This window comes from Phascolarctos cinereus, unplaced genomic scaffold, assembly GCF_003287225.1.
Source record: "Phascolarctos cinereus isolate Bilbo 61053 unplaced genomic scaffold, phaCin_HiC Scaffold_726;HRSCAF=1367, whole genome shotgun sequence".
NCBI classification, from domain to species: domain Eukaryota; kingdom Metazoa; phylum Chordata; class Mammalia; order Diprotodontia; family Phascolarctidae; genus Phascolarctos; species Phascolarctos cinereus.
The window spans coordinates 31590014-31610707 of NW_027556098.1; the positions used below are offsets into that span (position 1 = coordinate 31590014).

The 20694-nt window shown below is 37.0% G+C and overlaps 1 protein-coding gene across 2 annotated transcripts in view; it reads right to left on the reverse strand.

Annotated features, from left to right (window-relative positions):
• Positions 1-20694, reverse strand: part of LOC110212830 (rab proteins geranylgeranyltransferase component A 1-like) — a 142261-nt gene that overhangs the window by 119322 nt on the left and 2245 nt on the right. For both annotated transcript variants that reach the window (XM_020992926.2, XM_020992928.2), the window contains exon 2: positions 10991-11078. The gene's annotated coding sequence lies outside the window, so the exon portion shown is untranslated. The remainder of the gene's footprint in view (positions 1-10990; positions 11079-20694) is intronic.

A 20694-nucleotide genomic window follows, 5' to 3' on the forward strand; every position in this document is an offset into this window, starting at 1 on the left:
GAAGAAATAATCACTCTCACTGGCATGACCTTTTCTCTAATTTTCCTCCACCTACAAATGATAGGGAGGCAGCATGACTGAATGGATTAGGGGACGGTGATGTAGTCAATAAGGAGAGGTTCAAGGGCTGCCTTTGACACAAATTATCTCTGTGACTTAGGTTAAGTCACTTCACCATAGAGAATGCCAGGACATTCTCTAAAATTATACCTTATATATGTTACCTGTCTGCATTAGCAGTGGGAGTCCCTAGTTTGAGAGTTCCTCATATAAATAAAATCACAAGTCTATACACACAGTCACACACATACAATTCCAGACCCCAAATGATGGATATTATAGATATTTTTGGTGTAGGATTCTGATAACTCAATTTCCTCTCAGATGAAAAGACATCAAGTAATTTCTAGTATCCGAATTTTCATATCTTAATTTATCTCACTAAATTAAAGAACTCGGGATTCCTATTCATTAGTATTATAGCTTTCATGGTCGATAGATTTATGTAATCAAGTTAAACTTTAACTTTTGATTCAATTCAACTCAACAAACATTGAGTGCCTAAGATGTCTAAGATATTTCTAAGTTCAAAGTCATGATCATGGTCCCCTGAAGGACCTTCTACGAAGCTGTTAAAAATAATCAAACAGGCAAATGAACATCTTGAAAAGCTTTGCAAGTAAGAGTACATTCTATCTTATGAGACAAGTTCTGCTATCCTCAACTAATTGCTTTAGAAAATCCACCCCAAAAGAGGCCAATCAAACTGCCAAAGTTAGTAAAAGCAAAAAATAACAGGACAAATTAGCCCCCCATTATATTCATGTGGGACTCTTTTTTAAAAATTGCATCTCATTAAGTGTTATAGTAGCATTGTTGATTGATCAGAGAACAAATATTAGAAGCCAGAGTTCAGATAGCGATGCACCACATAAGCTACTAAGAAACTGAATAATGTATTTTAATGAAGCCTTGTAAATGACTTTCACAAATCATTCCACTAAGAAATGATGGACTGAGTACTTATTTCATTCTCCTACCCCTAAATTTCTTTCTTTCCTCATAATGGTTCTGCAGACAGCATTTATAAGGTAACAGTCTAGGAGAACTAGTTTTTATTTGCTCTTGGACAAATAACTTAGGGTCTTTAGCTCTGATCTATAAAGTGGAGATAAAAATTAAGGGTACAATCTGTTTCATAGGAGTATGCTTAATGGCTAAGTAGATAACATTAATGGAGTATATAAATCATCATACAAATGTGAAATAGTGTGATTATTAGTAATAACAAGGCATTCCTACAAAATTATAATTTCTTTTAACATAAGAACCCTGGCTATAAATAGCACAGTACTTCTTATATAGCTCTACTGTTTCAACACCTACTTAATGAGTCTAGATGGAATAATAATGACAGCTGTGGTAGAATGGAAAACACAAAGCACCTGAGGTCCAAAGTCCTGGGTTCAAATTTCATCTCTGTTACTTATAATTTGTATTATTCGTACAAGTCATCTAACTTTTCTTAGTCTCTTTTTCCTTGACTCTAAAATGAAAATTGTAAGAGTGGTACTATGTACCTAAGAGGATTATTGTGAAGATCAAATGATATAATAAGTGTAAAGCATTTTGAGAACCTTGCAAACGATCATAAAGGCTTACATATAAAGTCATCTATTATTATTAACTAACGCTAGAGTATTATAGCGCATTTTTGATCTCACTGATTCCCTTCAATGAGGCAGTTTGTAACATAAATGGACCTGCCCATCAGGTGTTGTTCTTCATATCCCCAACAAATTCACCTAAGTGGATACATATAACACACTAATGGCCTTCCTCAAATTATCTTAATGTTGCAGTGATACCACATGGGGCATGCAGTTTGAATCTTGCTCATAATATGAGAATGGCCCATCAGTTTTTCCTCATATTATATTTTTCTAACAGCCTTCAAATCATATCATCTCTGCAATTCATTTCTTAGTATGTTGTAGTCTTTCAACCTCCACAGACAGCTAGGTGGTACAGCGGATAGAGTACAGGGCTTGGAGTCAGGAAGACTCATCTTCTTGAATTCAAATCCAGCCTCAGACACTTAATAGCTATATGACCCTGGCCAAGTCACTTAACCCCGTTTGTCTCCATTTCCTCATCTGTAAAATGAGCTAGAGAAGGAAACGGCAAACCACTCCAGAATCTTTGCCAAGAAAATCGCAAATAGGTGACAAAAGGCCGGACACAACTGAAATGAGTGAATGACAACAAGCCTTTCCTATGGTGTCAGTGTCCTAACTTTCATTCATTTCACATTTTTCAGTGTCCCCCATATAATGAAATATCCATAACAGCATTTTTTGTGGCAGTAAAGAAATAGAAAATCCAATGCCTGGGAAATGGGTAAACAAATCATAGCACATGAATATAATGGAATAACTTAGAGCCATAAGAACTAATGAATATGAAGAAAACCAAGAAACATGTGAAAATTATATAATTGATACTGAGTGAAGTAAACAGAGCCAGGAAAACAAGACACACAATGATTAAAACTATGAAAAAAAATACAAACAACTAAAAATATGCAAAACTAAACACTGTGATTATAATGTCCAGCCTCTGCCCTTGGGGAGAGCAAAGGAAATGTACCTCCCTCCCTTCTTTGCAGAAGTGGGGGACTATGGGTCTAGACTCAGTTTATGTATTGATTAGTTTTGCTGAGCTATGTTATAGGAGATGAATACTGGAAAGGGAGGTGGAAGGGATAAATTTAGAAATGAAGGTGATATAAATGAAAAGTTTTATATATACATATATATATGTGTATATAATTCTTAGGTTAGAGTTTTTTAATTGCAAACTACATCATTATCTCATGTTTATTCTGTCATCTAGTTTCACATTAATTTTAATAATTGGTCTAATAACTTAAGTTAACCTGACTACACAGACAATTGATTCAGCAGTGTCTTCCTCATCAATAACAAGTTATTTCCTGTTTATCAAAATACAGCCAATTTAATTTTGTACACATTTGTATGTGCTTCTGAAGTTAACTATTGTCATATCTAGCATCCTCCAATTCTTTTCTAAAGAAGATAGTCATGATATATACATATGAAGACTGTGTTGTCCACAATCCTTTGCCTCTTTTATTCCTTGCTGCTGAACCAAATTTTTTAAGATATTTTTCATTGTCTTCCCCTTTGCCAGTTTTTGCATTACAGGCCCTAAGTATCAGATATACGCTGATTTCATCTCAGGGCTTTATAATATTCTTTCTAGAATTTCCCTACTTCCTCATCCCCTGCAATTTAAGTTTGTACAGAAACTGTTATTATTTTCAATGGGATTTTGCTTTTGTTGTTGAGGCATTTCAATTGTGAAAGACTCTTTGTGACCCCATTTGGGGTTTTCTTGGCAAAGATACTGGAGTGGTTTGCTGTTCCCTTCTCCAGCTCATTTTACAGATGATGAACTGAGGCAAACAGGGTTAAGTGACTTGGCCAGGGTCACATAGCTAAGTAAGTGTCTGAGGCTGGATTTGAACTCACAAAGATCAATCAACCTGACTTCAGGCCCTGAACTCTATCTGCTGCGCCACTTAGCTGCCCATATTTTGCAGTCAATTAGTATTAACACTAAAATATAAGATAACAAAATATCTTGTGATAGCAGTTTTCTTGTTCCCGTTGGATGCATGATGAAACCAACTCCGTCAACTTCTTTACATTCATCCCAAGAAACACCTAGGAGCTACCTCTCCATTTAACTGCAACGCCTTTTTTCAATTCTTCTTTCATTTGTCCTGAGACTGTCAAATTTTATAAAATTTGGTTTCATTTAGTACATTTACTTATTGGTCATTGGATAACATGCTTACATTTTTATTATGGTCAGAAAACCAAGCGAGTCTATGTACTGCAAATACACAAAATAAACCCAAGCTTAATGAGAACTCTAGAGTATTGGGTGTTCACACAGAAAATTGGTTTCTAAAGCACCTTATCAACTCATTAACATCAAGAACATTTAATATAAAATGTGGCATTTTTTCAGGGAGACAGTTATGGGAGACTTTATGGTTCTGCCTAGCCTTAACCCTAAATCTTTCTTAAATAGAATCTAGTTTGGTTCTGAAGTTAAAGAGGGAATTGGACCAAAAAATCTCATTAATCACCTAACAGACATAGATGATATCAGGCTATCAACAATTCCTTCATCTCATGGAATTTTTCTTTTCAGTGATATCAAGATATCATTTGGACTTGATCAGTCTAAAATTTTTAATAGCGGACAAGGAAAGATAGAAATTAATGACTTGGAGCATAGATCTACAGATCAAATTATACCAGTTGGTGAAAGCAACATTTAAAAATACTTTAATCTCCTTCAGGCAGAACACATTGAGCATAAAGTTTTAAAGGAGAAAACTATGGCTAAATAAGTTAAGAGATATACTGGCATACTGAAATCAAAGCTTAAAAGGAAGAACATCATAAAAGCAATAAAGAAATATGCAATACCAGTTTTAATGTAAACTTCTAACATCGCAAAATGGACCATAATAGGTTGAAAAAGTGTTTTAACAACAATGTGTACAAAATTAAAAAGCATAGGGTCTATCATCCTAAGATTTCTATAGAAAGGTTAATACTTCTTTGCCAAAAAGGGGAAAGAGATTACTATATATTCTCAGAGCATGTGATAATTTTGTACAAAATGTAGAGAAACCAAAATACTTCTGGAGCAAAAAGACATCATTTCACCAAACAATCATAAAGGCTGACAACCAGTTATCAGGTACATGATACCGGATTTGTCAAATGTAATAGAAAATGGTTAACCTCTAGATGGTGTCTATGAAACCATGGTGATCCAAGAGTATAATCAAATGGCACTCCAAGGGCAATATGTGCATGACCTCAGACATGTCAAACAAATGGTTGTGTTATGAGAAAACAGAGGGGTTTAATATAGCAATGCAGGATCAGGTCATAGCTATCAGAAATTACAGAATGGTTTTCCACAAAGAGCCTGGACTTAGTGATCCATTCAGGTTATGCAAAGAAGTCATACACACTATACAACATATCAACGCAGGCTGAAAAATTTAGCACCTACTAAATACATAGCAAGACATAACCCAGTGATTAGAATGGTACATTAGAAGCTCAATATCTTTTAAGGACTGACAGACAATAAATTCGCAAATACAGGCCTTAACATATTCATGAGAATTCAACTGATAAATTGTTTTGAAACTAAAGTATTATCACATAATGAACATCAACTCAAAATTGCGTGAGTATAGCAAGATCTGTAAGAACAGAAAATAAAGTTTTTAGTAGATGTCACCACAGCAAATACTCCATATCTTCATGCTATGTAAATTGAAAAGTTTTAAAAACATACAGATTCAGTAGCAGAAGTTAAATGTCATGAAGGACAGGATAAGGTACACATCATCACCATCATCCTTTCTGCTACTACTCAAGTGGTACCAAGGATGCTTTCAACAAGCCTATAGAAGATAAGCTTACATCCTAATACTTTTATTCGACTACAAAAAGCAGGGGTTTTAGCATCTTCACATAAGATTAAATATAAATGAATAATGCCAAAACTGGGGCTTGTCCCTGGATTGTTTCAGTCTTAAGTACATTAAGTAAAATGAAAAGAATGATTTTTCTATAATCATAAAAACAGAGACCTAGGAAAAGACATCAAAATCAACTGGGGGACAGGATGAAACACATAAAGTCCTCAGCATTTGGAAACCACTGGAATTGTCCCAAAGAGGCTTTCAGCAATCCTTCAGAAGATGAATTTTCATCCTAATAATCTTACTTACAAACAAAATTTATTTTATTCACTTTTACAATGGTTTGTGCACCATGAAATATAGAAGAATAATAGCAGCATAGTGACTTATCCCAGTACTGTTTCTATTTGAATTCCAAAAGATAAGAAAAATGAATCATAAGATTAACAGCAACCGGCTGACATTCACATAAGTCTTTAAGTGTTGAAGAGAGCTTTACATAGATAATATCATTTGAGTCTAACAACTATAAGAAGCAATATTCCAGGTCTTATTACACTCATTCTACAGGTGAAGAATTCCATGGATTGAAAAATTCCTCTTGTCCAGGCTGGGAGGTAGCATTGTAAAGACTATCTATAAAGCTATTCCATCAGTATATATGAGGTATTACAAAAATCTTAAAATATCCATTAGGCTAACCTTAAAGCTTAGCTAAAATATCCATTTAAACTAAGTTTTAAACTGCACTAAGACTTTTGGAACACCCTGCATATCTTGGACAGACATTGTAAATTGATAGTGAGGTGTGGGACAGAACTAAACTGAAGGAGAACAGACTAAACTGTCTTTGGAAAATTGCGAAGTTCCTTAAAGACCCCATACTTCTTTCTGAAGCAAAGATCACCAATAGTCTTCTTGCACCGTATGGCTATGAGTAACGGAACACAATATCGTCTCAAAAGAAATACTGTTAAGCATCATCAAAGGACAATAGAGAGGATCATGGTAGCCATGAATCATCTGTAACAATCACAAATAAGTAATTGTGTAAAGGATGCCACCAAAAAGACGCATGATCAAAAAAGAAGATAGACCAGTCACACGGAAAGAGTGAGGGACAAATTACGAATAATCTATATTCTGTAATGTCAAAGAAATAAAAGGACGGATCCCAGGATGTTGGGATGACCTGTGTGGTGACCTAATAGGAGGCTATGGAAGAGTCATATGGGACAGGGTAGTATGAGCAGGTTATGATCTGAATCAGAGGAAAGACTATCAAAATCAACGAATTCACTCATCCATTGGATCACTAGAGTTTAGAAGTAGAACAGTTTATATCAAAGAACAATTATGGGGTTATAGACTTGTACCTGGAAGGAACTTTAGAGGTCATCAGAGGTGGGATTTTAACTCAGGCCCTCTAACTCAAATTCAATTGTCTTTTTCCATTGTAACATGCTTCCCCTCTTCAAGACAAGTAGGAAAAAAGTGTATGTGAAATGGTTCAGGCCTATATTGAGAAAATGTGGGGTGGCTTTTTTTCTAATATAAAGTGCAATGGAATAGATAATAGGTAAGGAAAATATTTTTTTCCCTCAGCATTAAGTAATAGAAGAATGTAAGCATCCCTTTGCAGCAGTCATCTCTGTGTGGCTGAATTGGGTTTGGTATTTTAACTTTTTAAAATATCTCCTTTCCTTTTAAATTATTTTATTATTTCAATAAGACTCGATATTCCTTGGTATTCTCATTTCAGTCATATATTGCATTATGTAAAAGGCCTTTGTGTCTTAAGTTGTGTTTCTCACTTTTCCTTACTGAAACATAAATACAGGTTTATCATCAAATAGAATAACTCAAGAAAATAATGCTTATGGAAAATCTCCCAGCTTTTCTATATTAAAAAGAATAAATGCCTGCAATTTTATTGATTTAGAAGTACATCCAGCCAATTTAAGTTACAGCCTTTCAGACGAGGGATAAATCAATGCAGTTTTACAACTTACAACCAGTGCTGGCTCATGGATTCTGGACTAAATTGGTCACATTTTTCCTTTTCCCACTTTCCCCTTCAAATGTCTTCTTTTTCTCTAAAATACTAAGTCTATTTCCCCCTTTCCCTATGGTAAGAGAAATGAGCTATAAGAAACCTCAGAAATACTGCCTTTCAATAGGCTATTTGGGCAGGTATATGGAGAAAGTAGAGCAACTTCTTTATATGTTCATGTATACATACATCTGTGTATGTATGTATGCATGTATGTGTCATTCTGTCAAGCCCAGGAAAGGTACCATGGTCAAGACATCTGGGTAGAATAGCTAGTTATTGGTCAAAATTAAATGGAGATTTAACTGCTAGAGCCATTTCTGATCAAAATTTGATTACAAAAATTTGAAACAACCTACACATTTATTAGCAATTATCCACTTAAAGCACTTAGCACAGCATCTGGAACATAGTAGGAGCATTGATAAGTAATAGTTAATTGAATGATTGCCATCTTCATGGATTTCCTGGTTCTATTTAATGAAAAGAATAACTATAATTCACATTTTTAATGCTTATAGTCTACAAAGTATAGATTATATGCTTATAGTCTACAAATAAGTTTACAAATGCTTATAGTCTATAAACAGCCCTATAAAGTAGGTCGTATTATTGTCTTCTTTTACAGATGAGGAAACTAACATCCAAGATTAGTAGCTTCTCCACAGTAAAACACCTAGCAAGTTGTAGAGGCTAGCCAGAAACCAATTTCTTCCTGTTTTTAAGCTCAGTCCATGCCATCTTTCCTATTACATGCTAAGCATTAGGAAGGTGTGAAAGAAGCTTGATATTGCCATTGTAGTTAAAACAGCAAATAAGGAAGCACAACTACAGTGAGGGAACAGGAAGTCAGCAACTTAAGCCAATATCCTGAGCAGTACACCAGCCTAGCTTAAATTTTTAGGCTATCTGTATCTCGAAAATGCAAATGGGTAAAGATGGGAATTCTACTTCTGTGGCTGAAAACTACCCCCCACAACAATGCATCCACAAGGCCATATAATGATTGAAGAGAGAGAGAGAAAGAGACATGAAGCATCTTGCTGGAATATAACAGAATAACAGGGCAGGAGGAAAGGTTTCAGGATGTATCCCTTTAGTTCATCCATGTGTTTTCCTTAATATGGGAGTATTTCCCCAGAGGACTATGTGTCTGTCCGGCCGTGATGCTCAGGTACCCTAGCCTTCAGCATGGATTATACTACTATGGAATAGTTGGTGATGAATTTCTTCTACAGTTAAAAAGAGCTATATCCTTGAGTCTTACCTTCTGAAATAACTTACTCAGTTCCTGATACTTTATTTCGATGCCTGGTAGTCAGGTCTAGGCAGCTAGGTATTGTAATGGATAAAGTACCAGGTCTGAAGTCAGGAAGACTCATCTTCTGGAGTTCACATCTGGCTTCAGACACTCACTAGCTGTGTGACCCTGGGCAAGTTACTTAACCCTGTTTGCCTCACTTACGTCATCTGTAAAATGAGCCAGAGAAGGAAGTGGCAAACCACTCCAGTATCTTTGCCAAGAAAATCTCAAATGGGGTCATGAAGAGTTGGACATGACTGAAACAACAACACAACAACAACAACAACAACAACAACAGCAATGATCAGGTCTAAGCATTGAAGATTCTAAGCCCTGCCCTCAAGGAAGTTATAATATATTTTCTGACCTGAGCTATAAAATTGAGAACAGCTAAATGAGACATTTAAAAATAGCAGAAGACAACAAAAGAGTTGTCCCAAGGTAGGTCATTCCTAATTTTCCAATGAATTGTACAAATAATAAATACTAAAGGCATTCACTCCTGGCTAGAGTAGTCATTGGGGGCTTTATGACACTGATGAGACTTAAGTTAGCTTGTGAAGGGGCATGGAATTTGGGGAAAAAACTGCCCAGGTTTCCACCAATCCTTTTGGAGGCCAGCTTCATTTTTGTCCTCTACTTCACCAGAAGTGTTAGATTCACTCATATCAGGCTTCCATGGGGGAAGATGTATTTTGCTTCCTGACATTTTAATTAGTTTTCAATTACAGTCCAATTTCTGGTCTTATTGCGTAGCCTACAGAGCTGGCCCAGTCATTCAACCTCTCTTGTTCCAAAGAATTAAAAAAATAGGAAGTAAAACATTCTTTTAAAACTTAAATTTTGTCTATTTTGAACCTTTAAAAGCAAACAGTGAAAGAGTCCAGTAAACATGCCAACCTGAGAATTAAGGAGGTTTTTTTTTTCTAAAGACCTCCCAGATCTTCAGCATTCAAATGATTCTGATACAATTGAAGAAAGACTTATACTTTCTTCCAAAGTCAAACTGCTGCTCTGAGACCACAGGGGCACCTACCAGATGCAGGTGAGTGTTCCAGGGGCTAAGAAAGTCTCTCAACAGCTTCAGCATTTATTTTCTTCAAGACGCTCCAGAGAACCGGTATTTGCCACTCAGTTATTTTACAGTTGCTTAGTTTGTAAGATCGTGACGTATGCTTTCAGAATATATTTACCCAAAGTAAAGCAGAATGAAGAATATACAAGAGAAACACCTCCCATTTTAGGGCTTGGTTTTATGCCACTCAGCATTCACACTGTCTAAAATTAGTGTCTTTGAAGAAGAAACACAAATCATTAATAATCAGCCTGCTGTGCCAAAAACATCTGAAAGAATATTTCTCAGCCCTGGAAATACCAGGATCCAGCCAGGTGTCAGAGCTGAGCCTATTTACCACATCTTTGAAGAGCAGAAGTGACAGCAACTAAAGCCACTAAGTCTTTGTAAATACCACTGCCCTTACAAAGACACTATCAGTATTGTTGCTTCTGGATGCTCCCACTTCAGCATTCTGCATACTACGTTGTAGTCTGCTTTGCCGTTTCCTTCTTTCATGCTGGCCTAAAAGGGACTTTAGGGATTATTTAGCCCAAACCCCTCATTTTACAGATGAGAAAACTGAGGCCCAGAGAGAAGAAATGTTTATCTTAAGGTCAGAACACCTTAAGATCATAGATTTAGAGATGGAAAGGACCTTAGGTATCATCTGGAATACATCCATTATTTTACAGAGGCGATAATAAAGACTAGACAGAGCTCACAGAATGGTACCACCATAGAATTAGAATTAGAAAGGCCCTTAGAAACTATCTAATCCAATACCCCCCTTTTATTGATGAGGAATCAAGGCTCAGGCAAATTTCAAATTAAGGGAATTGTTCTGAGTCACACAGCTAGTAAATATCAGACAGTATTTGAACCCAGATCTTCCAGGCTCCTCCATTATCAACACAGTGCCTCTCAAGTGACTTGCCAAAGATTACACGGAACCAGTAAGTATCAGATGCTGGTATATGAACCACAAGACCTTTGCTTGTAAATTCTATGCTTTTCTATTTTACTACTACTCACCAACTAAGCAGTTTTTCTCCTCCAACTTAGGCTCTTGGTTTTAGCAACTTGACACCCTTCTCTTTTCTCATGGATAGAGTCCCAGACCCTAAAGAAAGAACCCATGATAAATGAACATACTGAAATATTATTGTGCCACAAGAAACAATAAGAATAAGGAATTTTTTTTAAAAATAGGAAGACTTACGAACTTAACATAGAGTGAAGTACACAGAAACAAGAAAACAATGCACACAATGACTACCATAATCTAAATGAAAATATTACAGGGTAGTCAAACTCCAATTAATTGCAATTACCAATCTTGTTCCTGGATAACTGATGATGAAACATAAAGGTATCTCCTTCATCTCAGTAGTAGGGGTAGGAGACTATGAATGTGGAAATGTTGTATACACTGTCAAATATTATCTCTTCTGTCTGTTGGTTTCACTAAATGTTTTTCTTTGTTAAGATGAGGGTATTTTAAGGAATAACTGGTAGATAAATAAAAGCAATAATAAAACTTAAAGAAGAAGAAAAAATGACCTTTGATTCACAAGTCCCACCTGGTCAGCTTATTTACAACAGTAGATAATCTATTTCTTTTTTTGCCACAAAACATTACAAAGCTTAAAGAACTTAATCTATCACTGAGGTCTAGTTTATCATACCTTGCTCTTGCTGCTATGAGGACCTATGATCCTTCATTAGTCTAGTGACCAGTCTCAAACTCCCTTGTTTTAAGGCAGGAAAGAGCTCATCTAAATGTCTTGTTTATATGTAACTCTGGAAAATGGGAGTCACATTCAAGGATGCTATCATCTTCCTTAATTGTGAAAGGACAGGGTGAAAATTTTAACAGTTCACTTAAATATACCCTTCAGTGAGAAAAGGGTCCTAGCGATATGCCCCCTGAAGAACAGACCGAAAAAAAAAAAGAAAATCCTTATTCTATTCTTTTTCCAGATTCTTCCCTGGAGTTGGTGAGAGAAAAGGATTAGTTCCATGGTGTTAATTGCTTGTTCGGCTTCGGAGCTTGGTTAGGAAATAAAGAGATCATTATTTGTGCTAATTAAAAAAGGATGAATGGAAGGAAGGAAAGAAAGAAAAAAGGTAAGAAGGAATATCCTTCCAAAGAATGAAGGCCACACAACCTGGCCAAGATGAGTTTAAAAAACTGGCCACATTAATTGGTCTCACCACTTTTCAGCTATGGCACCAAAGTCTTTCTGAGTCAAGAAGAGAGAAGGCCAGTTTGGCTAACCAACAAAATGTGGGTATCTGGGGTGAGGATGGGTGAGAGTTGGTAAACTTCAATGAAGCTTGAAAGATAAATTGGGGCTATGTTTTCGAGGTTTTAAAACCAGAGTTTATGTTTGATTTTGGAGGGTTTAGGGAACCACCAGAATTTAACCAATAGGGCAGTGACATGTCAGATGTCTGCTTAAGGAAAATCACTTTGGCAGCAGTTTATAAGATGGACTAGAGCCTTGAGAGACTTAAGGTAGGGAGATCAGTTTGGGGGCTGTTGCAATAATATAGAAGAGAGATAACCAGGGCCTGAACTAAAGCTGGTGTCTGAGTGCAGATAACAACTAGTTGGTTAGTCATGTGAAGGAAGAAATGGCAAGATTTGGCAACTGATTGGATGATATTGGATAGTCTATTGGGGTGAGGAAAAGCCGTAAGTTAATGACAATGAAATAGAGATCACATTGGATTGGCTCAATTCTCAATAAAAGGCAGAATCCTCAGCTGAGAGTAGGAGGAGAGGGAAGTGTAGAAAGTTCAAAGAGAGAAGAGTTGAGGAATAGTTTCTATGGGGAGTGAGACAGAGAATCAATTAGAAGAATTGCCTTGCTCAAATAAGAGCCTAGTTGAGGCCATGAATTTGTCAGGTTCCCAATGGGCACTGTTGTGAGACTTCCTCCAGCTATATTCGGTTGCAGGTGAGGAGGAATAGAAGAGGCAGATGATAGGAGTAGGGTTGAGTTTTGGCAAGAGAAGAACAGCAGTAAAACTCAGGTGCAAGAAATCAAAGAGAAAAGGACAATGTAGAATTGAAATGGCTAACTACTGGGTTGATGTTGGAGAGGGAGAAAGTGAAGTCAAGGCAGGGAAAATGACCTAAGGAAGTACAAGAGTACGGAGGGATTAGAGGCCTAGATGAAATAAAAAAGTAGATCTAGGAAGGGTGAGACATAAGGTAAAATGATAGGAGGTTATAATCAGGTAGAGAAATGCCATTGTTTTAAAGTAAGGACGTGGAATATTTATGCACAACAGTGAGATTAGTATATGACCCTCTGTGTATGTGCCAGAGGTGTAGGTCATGGAATTTAAGAACACTAGGGAATTGTGAGGTTAGGGAATTTGAGGGACCAACTATGTTGCTATTAAAGTCCTTGCATAGTCAGGAAGTGAAGAGAAGATGATGAGCCAGGTACTGAACTCCTTTAAACAGGAGAGAAAACAATAGTATATTACAGTCACCATAAAAATTTGAATAGTGATAGGAAGAGGGAGATGAAAGAAGTTATAGAATTCCTGCTTATGACAGAGGATGATAATAATGGATAGCTAAAAGAATGCTAACCTTTTATTTACCTTTTTGTTATATTTCTGTTTTCTCCACTAAGATGAAATCTCTTCTTTGGTTTGTTTTGTTTCCAATTCAACCAGCATTTATTAAGTGTCTACTATGTGCTAGGTATTGTGGTAGGTGTGAAGACACAAAAACAAAAAATAAAATCAGTCCCTGCCTTCAATGAGCTTATATTCTTATCTGCAGCACACATGGTGAACATAGTACCAAAGATACACTGTCATGAAATACCTACAACATACACAGAAACATCTATTATAAGGGATGAAGCAACAGAGAAAGCCTGAAGAACTTGACAAGTCTCCAAACCAAATAAACACATCCCATGATACACAGCAGAATGATCTTTGGATTAAAAAAAAAACAGTTTAAAAAAATTGTGTGCAACTGAGCATTGAAAACCAAGAGAAGTGTGGAGAAAGTGGACATCTAAAAAAGGAAGAAGTAATTAACCACAAAGAGCAAACATGGTTTCAAAAGCAAGGCATACCAAAATGACCTCAGTTCTTTTTTTTGCTACAGGCTTAAAAGACTGGTGGATCAGTAGAATGCTATAGGTACAGTTAATCTAGATTTAAACAATGGCTTTGGCTAAGCCTCTTGTACAAATGTGGAGTAATTGGGGGCTAGATCAGAGTAGATAGAGTTAGAGGAATTTAGAACTAATAAATCCCTGGACAGTTTAAGTGTTCCCAGGCATCTGTGTTTAGGCCAACCTATACTTCTTAACATTCTTTAAACAATTATTTAGGTGAAATCACAAATGGAAAACTCATTAAATATTCCTATTAATTAATCTAGGACATCTAATCTGTTGAATGATAAATAAATATCCAAAAAACCATGATAGGCTAGACCTTTGCATTAAATCTAATACAATGAAATCTAACAGGGATAAATTTAAATTTGTATATTGTGCTAAAAATCATCTTCATAGGTGAGGAAGCATTATTAGACTGAAGTTTGAAGAAGATCTGGTGGTTTTAGTGGGCAACAAGTTAATTGTGAGTCAATGGTAAAATAGTGAGGCCACAAAAGCTAATACTATCTTATGTTACATTAAAGGGACTTAATGGCTAAAACTAGGGAGGTGATAGCCTCTCTTATTTCTGCCAGTTCAGATTATATCTAGAATCTTGTGTTCAGTTTTTGGCACCACATTTAAGAGAATTTCAGAGTGAAGATTGTCCAGAGAACCATAAACAGGATAGCAGAAGAGATCATGTTATATAAGAATTAGTCGAAGGAACCAGGATTGCTTAATCAAGAAAACTGAGGACTAAGTGGAAAAATGATATGTGTTTTTGAGTATTTGAAGAGCCTTCTTGAAAAACATGGATTTGCAAATTGCAAAGATGTGAATTTTGACCTGATGAGAGGAAAGAATTCTTAACAGAATTTTACAAAAAATAAATGGGCTACCAATGTTAGGTAGTTGGTTTCCTATCACTGGAAGCCTTTAAATAAAGATTTTTTTGACCATTTGTTAAGTGCTAGAAGGGATTTTTTTCTTTACGTACCAATTGAACTAGATGGCTTTAAGGTCCCTTGCAAATCTGAATTACTGTTATTCTCTGAAAAGACAATGAACTAGCACAGAGTCTTGAACACACATGTTTAGGGGGCAGGAGGTGGTTAATGAATTAGCAAAGAAAAGATTGAGGAAAGGATAGTAGTCAATAACAATATCAAAAAAAGCCAAGGGATGATACACTTGCTATATAGGAGGAGGGGGTAACTGACAATGTAAAAAGCTGTGGAGAGGTTAAGGAAGATGAAGACCGAGAAAAGAACATAGATGCTAAGAGATCACTGGTAATTTCTGAGAGAGAAGTTTCATTACAGTGCAGTAGCTTGCCAGGGGATATGCAGTAAGTGGCTGGGAAAAAAATGGAGTCAGATAGTCTAGACTATACTTGCAGTTTAGCAATGAAGATAGCAAGGTGAAAGGAAGGATTTTTAAGGATGTGGAAGACTGAGCATATTTACAGGCATAAGAAAAAAACAGTACAATATAGGGAGTGACAATTTTTTTTTTTAATTTTGCAAGAAAAATTCTCCAGAAAGGAGGGGATTTGATAAAGGGCATAAGTAAAAGAGTTAGCCTTGGCAAAGAAAAGGACTAGTGTAATCCTTCAAGACTAGAGTATATAAGGAGTGAATGGGTGAATGTGTAGAGAGGTTTAGATATACAGGAGAAATGAGAGAGCTTACAGTGCTTAGCCTTGATTTTCTCAGTAAAGTAGTAGGACAAGTGAGTGAGGGTTACAAATGACATTGGGAGCCTTAAAACAAAGGACAAATTTTGAAACAGATGTTATCATTACTGAGATAGTTAATCAGAGATGAATTAAAGGATTGAAACGTAGCAGTTAGGGCCAACTTGAGGTTAGATAATATGAATTCATAGTGTACTCAGTCAACACAGTTTTTGTGACTTCCTCCAATAATATTCAGTAGCACAGGGATATAGAGATGGAGGACAGTGGAAGTGACCCGAGATTGACAATTAACATTGCATGAATGCCAAAGGACAAGGCAACTGTGGACTCAAGAGCAGAGAATTATAACATGCTGAATTGTATAACACAGAGTCAAAGACCACAAATGGGGAAAATTCCAAGACAAAGGTCATCAACTGGGATAATAAGAAGGAATGGTCAGACTGTATAATACCTTGAGAACAAAAATGTTTGAGAATTGAGGTAATGGGAGGAATAGATAGGATATAGTTATTGGAGAGTAGGATTTCAGTGTTCACGATCTTGCAGATGGAATAGTTATAGGTGATGGTAAAATGTAAGCATTCCTGTCAACCGCTGAAGTATGGAGATGAAGGTCATGGGAACTGAAAAGAATGAATCAACTTTTGACCTTGTAGATTTCCCTCTTCTTGATATTCTCATCTCTCTAACATTCTGTGACATTTCTCTCTCTTAGGTCTCCTACATATCTTACTGCTCATTTCAATCTACTTTGCTGAATTTTCATTCAGGTCATGCCTACAAACCACAGATACACCACAGGGTTCTGTCCTAGACCCTCTTCTCTTCTCCCTCCCTGCTATTTTATGTGGTGATCTCATCAGCTCCCATACATGCAATTATCATTTCTATAATGATGATTCTCAGATCTATTTATGCAACCCTAACCTCTCTCTCTTAACATCCAGACTTACATCTCTAACTGCCTGTTGAACATATCAAACTGGACATACATGCCCAAAACTGAAGTATTCCCCCTCTCCCTTCCCTTCCCCACACACCTTTCCCCATTCCAAACTTCCCTATTACTGGGCACCACGGTCCTCCCAATCATCCAGGCTCACAACCTAGGTGTCATCCTTGATTCCTCACTCTCTCATGCTCCATAGCCAGTCTATTACCAAGATCTGTCAATTTTACTTTTGTAATTTTTTTTAACATATGCCCCTTTCTCTCCTGTGATATTACCATCATTCTGATACAGATCCTTGTCACCCTACACTTAAAATAATGCAATACTGTGTTAGTTGGTCTCTCTGCCACAAATCTCTTCCCACTGCAGTCCCTCCTCCATTCAGCTGTCAACTTAATCTTTCCAAAGTACACATCTAACCACGTCATCCTCCCATTCAATAAACTCCATTGGTCTACTGTGTTGTAGAACATGCCAGATGAACAACCAGAACTGGGGAAGGCACAAGAAAGGAGCAACTTCTGGTTAGCAGCCAGGTTCTTGTGAGCATCAGAAGATAGAAAGTGTTTGAGAGGAAGAGATTTAAGATGAAGGAATTTGTTAGCAATAGTGTGGAAGTAAAGAGGGCCTAATAGAAAGAGAAGGCAGAGGAGGATGAGGATTGCACAAGGATAGCTCCAAACCTGGTTGGGATGAGAGAAAAATCATGAAATATATATTTTCAAGTTCAATGATGTTGACTCTGAAACCCATGGATTAAGAATCAGGAGTTAGTAATCTACTAGCCACAGCAATGAGGAAGGGCCAATATCAATAAATTTGTAGACTAAATCATATAATAATTAGAAGGCTTTTTGTGAAGGCACTGATTGTGTCTCTCAGATAGCTTCCCCTCAGTTGCTCTGAGTAAGGGCTTCAGGAGTATTGATGGTAATCACTGCATAGAAGATTAAGTGATGAAGAAGGCCTCAAATACCAGGTAAGGCATGGCTGATGTAGACAGTTCATACCCCTAGTCTACTACGTCTACAAAGAAGGGAGAGGGCTGCATTTTTCATCTTTTTTTCTTGGGTCAAATTTCATCACTTAACAGATATTTGATAAAGAAATGTACTAATCTTTGTTGTCATTGTTGTTGTTGAGGCAATTGAGGTTAAGTGACTTGCCTAGAGTCACACAGCTAGTGAGTGATATGTGTCTGAGGCCAGATTTGAACTCGGGTCCTCCTGACTTCAGGGCCAGTGCTCTATCCACTGCATCAGGTAGCTACCTCCATTTTGGGGTAGTACAGAAAACTACCTCTGTTGCTGTATTGTCTTCATTTTTTTTTTTTTTTGCTAGGCAATGGGGTTAAGTGACTTGTCCAGGGTCACACAGCTAATAAGTATCAAGTGTCTGAGGCCGCATTTGAACTCAGGTCTTCCTGAATCCAGGGCCGGTACTCTATCCACTGCGCCACCTAGCTGCCCCCAAATATAGTCACTCAGTTCTTTTTTTTTTTTTTAAGGCAATTGGGGTTAAGTGACTTGCCCAGGGTCACACTGCTAGTGAGTATCAAGTGTTTGGTCGGAGGCTGGATTTGAACTCAGGTCCTCCTGACTTCAGGGCTGGTGCTCTATCCACTACATTCCCTAGCTGCCCCTAGAAATGCACTAATCTTAAATGACATCATTATGCTACCTATCCCATGTATATACACATTCATAGACGCAGCCAGAAGGTTAGCTCTAAAAGAAATGTTATGCCAGTTTCAAAGTTCAGGATTCTTCCTGATTGCCCCTCCAAAATCCTGACTTTTCTCCAAGTCTACATCCTCCACACTGCACTGTGTTCTAGATATCTCATTCTCTCACTTTACTCTTCCCCTCAAAACCTGATCTCAGATAGCTCTCAAGTTTAGGTGACACTAAGAAACCAATTCATACTAAAATGTGACTGACTAATGGAAGCTTAATTGTATTTTAAAGGATGACAATGCCTTCACCTACAAAAATGAGTCTCTGATGGAATTTCAAGGGTAGCATCCCCTAGTGCTCGGAGCACAGCGTCTGGTGTACCCTAGGTCCTCCATAAATATTTCTAGCTGATAACAATTGGGGTTTCCATTGCATGCCAAATCATGTAATGAGTGAAGGAGATGAGGTAAACCAGTCTTGAACATATACATGTGTTTCATTTTGTCCCATCCATAATGCAGTTATTCATGTACATCCCTTTATTTTCCCCCTCTTGGAGAAAGGTCTGTCATATCCATCTTTATATTCTCAGTGATTACCATAATGCATGTAGAAGGTGCTTTTAAAAGAATTGCTGTATTGAATTCAACACAGTTCATAATCTTGTTGATTATAGTTTAATTCTGTGGCCAAAAGATGATCCTGATCACCTGATCTCACACACAAATATGAGTGTTTCTAAAAATGGCATCTTTTGTTCAAGTAGACAAGAAGCATGATTATTTTTAAAATTAAAAAAAAAACTTTTTATTTTTAGAATTGACCAGATGGCTATGGTTATCAAGTGGAACTCATGTCAAGAGGTTCCTTTTAATAAAACTGCAAGAATCCAGTAGCACAAATGTTTTAGCTTCGGGTTGTAATCTGCCCTTTCTTCAAGTGGGGGGAGGGGAGGTGGGAAAGGCAAGGAATAACTTGACCCCTTATTTGATTATATAAGAGAGAAGAAGCATAGCTCTCAGCATGAGCAGATGTCAGTACTATGCCTCAGTGCATGGCTTGTGTTTGCTTCCCTTGGCCTGAGCTGAAAAGTTCTCCACTGTCTTGCTCCTAGTCACTAAATGGTTTGTTTTCATCCTGACCTGCATCTATGATTTTGTGGAGGAAAGCTTCTCATTCTCCCCATGCTGAATGAACTCTGGTTGAACCTCACAGATGTTCAAGCTTTTCATTTTCTCCTCCAGCAAGGCGTCATGGAGATTTTTGTGAGCAGAGTAAGTAATTACTCTGTTTGGTCTATTTATTTAGGTTTCTTAGATGTTGAGGGTAGATCTATATGAGCAATCCAAACAACAGCTTTTTAGTAGCAGACTTATTAGACTGGAATTTCAGTTTAAAATGCTTCTCCCATATCTGAATCTGAACATTTTTTCCTTGCTCCCCTATCCCATTTGTTTGTTTTTCTCTCTTAAACTCTTTTTTATCTATTGCTCAAATATGTTGATACTGGGATTTGACTTTCCCTGCCTTTGACTCTATTAGTTTGGAGTTTAGGTATGGCTTTAAATGGCTTCTTTTCAAGAGTTTTCTGTGATCAATGGATTGCAGATTTGAAGATCAGGGTTTCCCATTTATGTCAATAAATATTCATCACTGAGGAATACAAAGACAAAACAGTCTAGGTCCTCAAGGAACTTGAATCCTAATTGGGGAGGGGGAGGAGGATTCAATGTGAAAATGTCATTGTGTGTCTGACCTTTAGTGACCCCATCAGGAGCTTTCTTGGCAAAGATACTGGAGTAGGTTGTCACTTCCCTCTCCAACTCATTTTACTGATAAGGAACTGAGGCCAACAGGATTCTAGCTCAGGGTCACACAGCTAGTGTCTGAGGCCAGATATGAGCTCAAGAAGATGTCTCCCTGACTCCAGGCCTGGCACTCTTTCCATTGTGCCAACTAGCTGCCCCCAATGTATAGATAAAAAAGCATATGTAAAATAATGCAACATGAAAATTCAGAATACAAACATAAATACAAAGAAGAGAATGTTAACAGCTGCAGGGTAGTGGGAGAAGAGATCACTTGAAAGGCCAGTTGTAACAAGTGACCTATGAGCTATGTTTTCAAGAAAGCTAGGCATTCCAAGAAACTCAAAGAAGGAGAGAGGTCCTTCCAGACACAGGAGATCACTTGAGCAAAGGTCTGGAGGTAAGATACTAAATGTCATAGACAAAAAATAACTAGCAAATAAGTTTAAGTCAAGA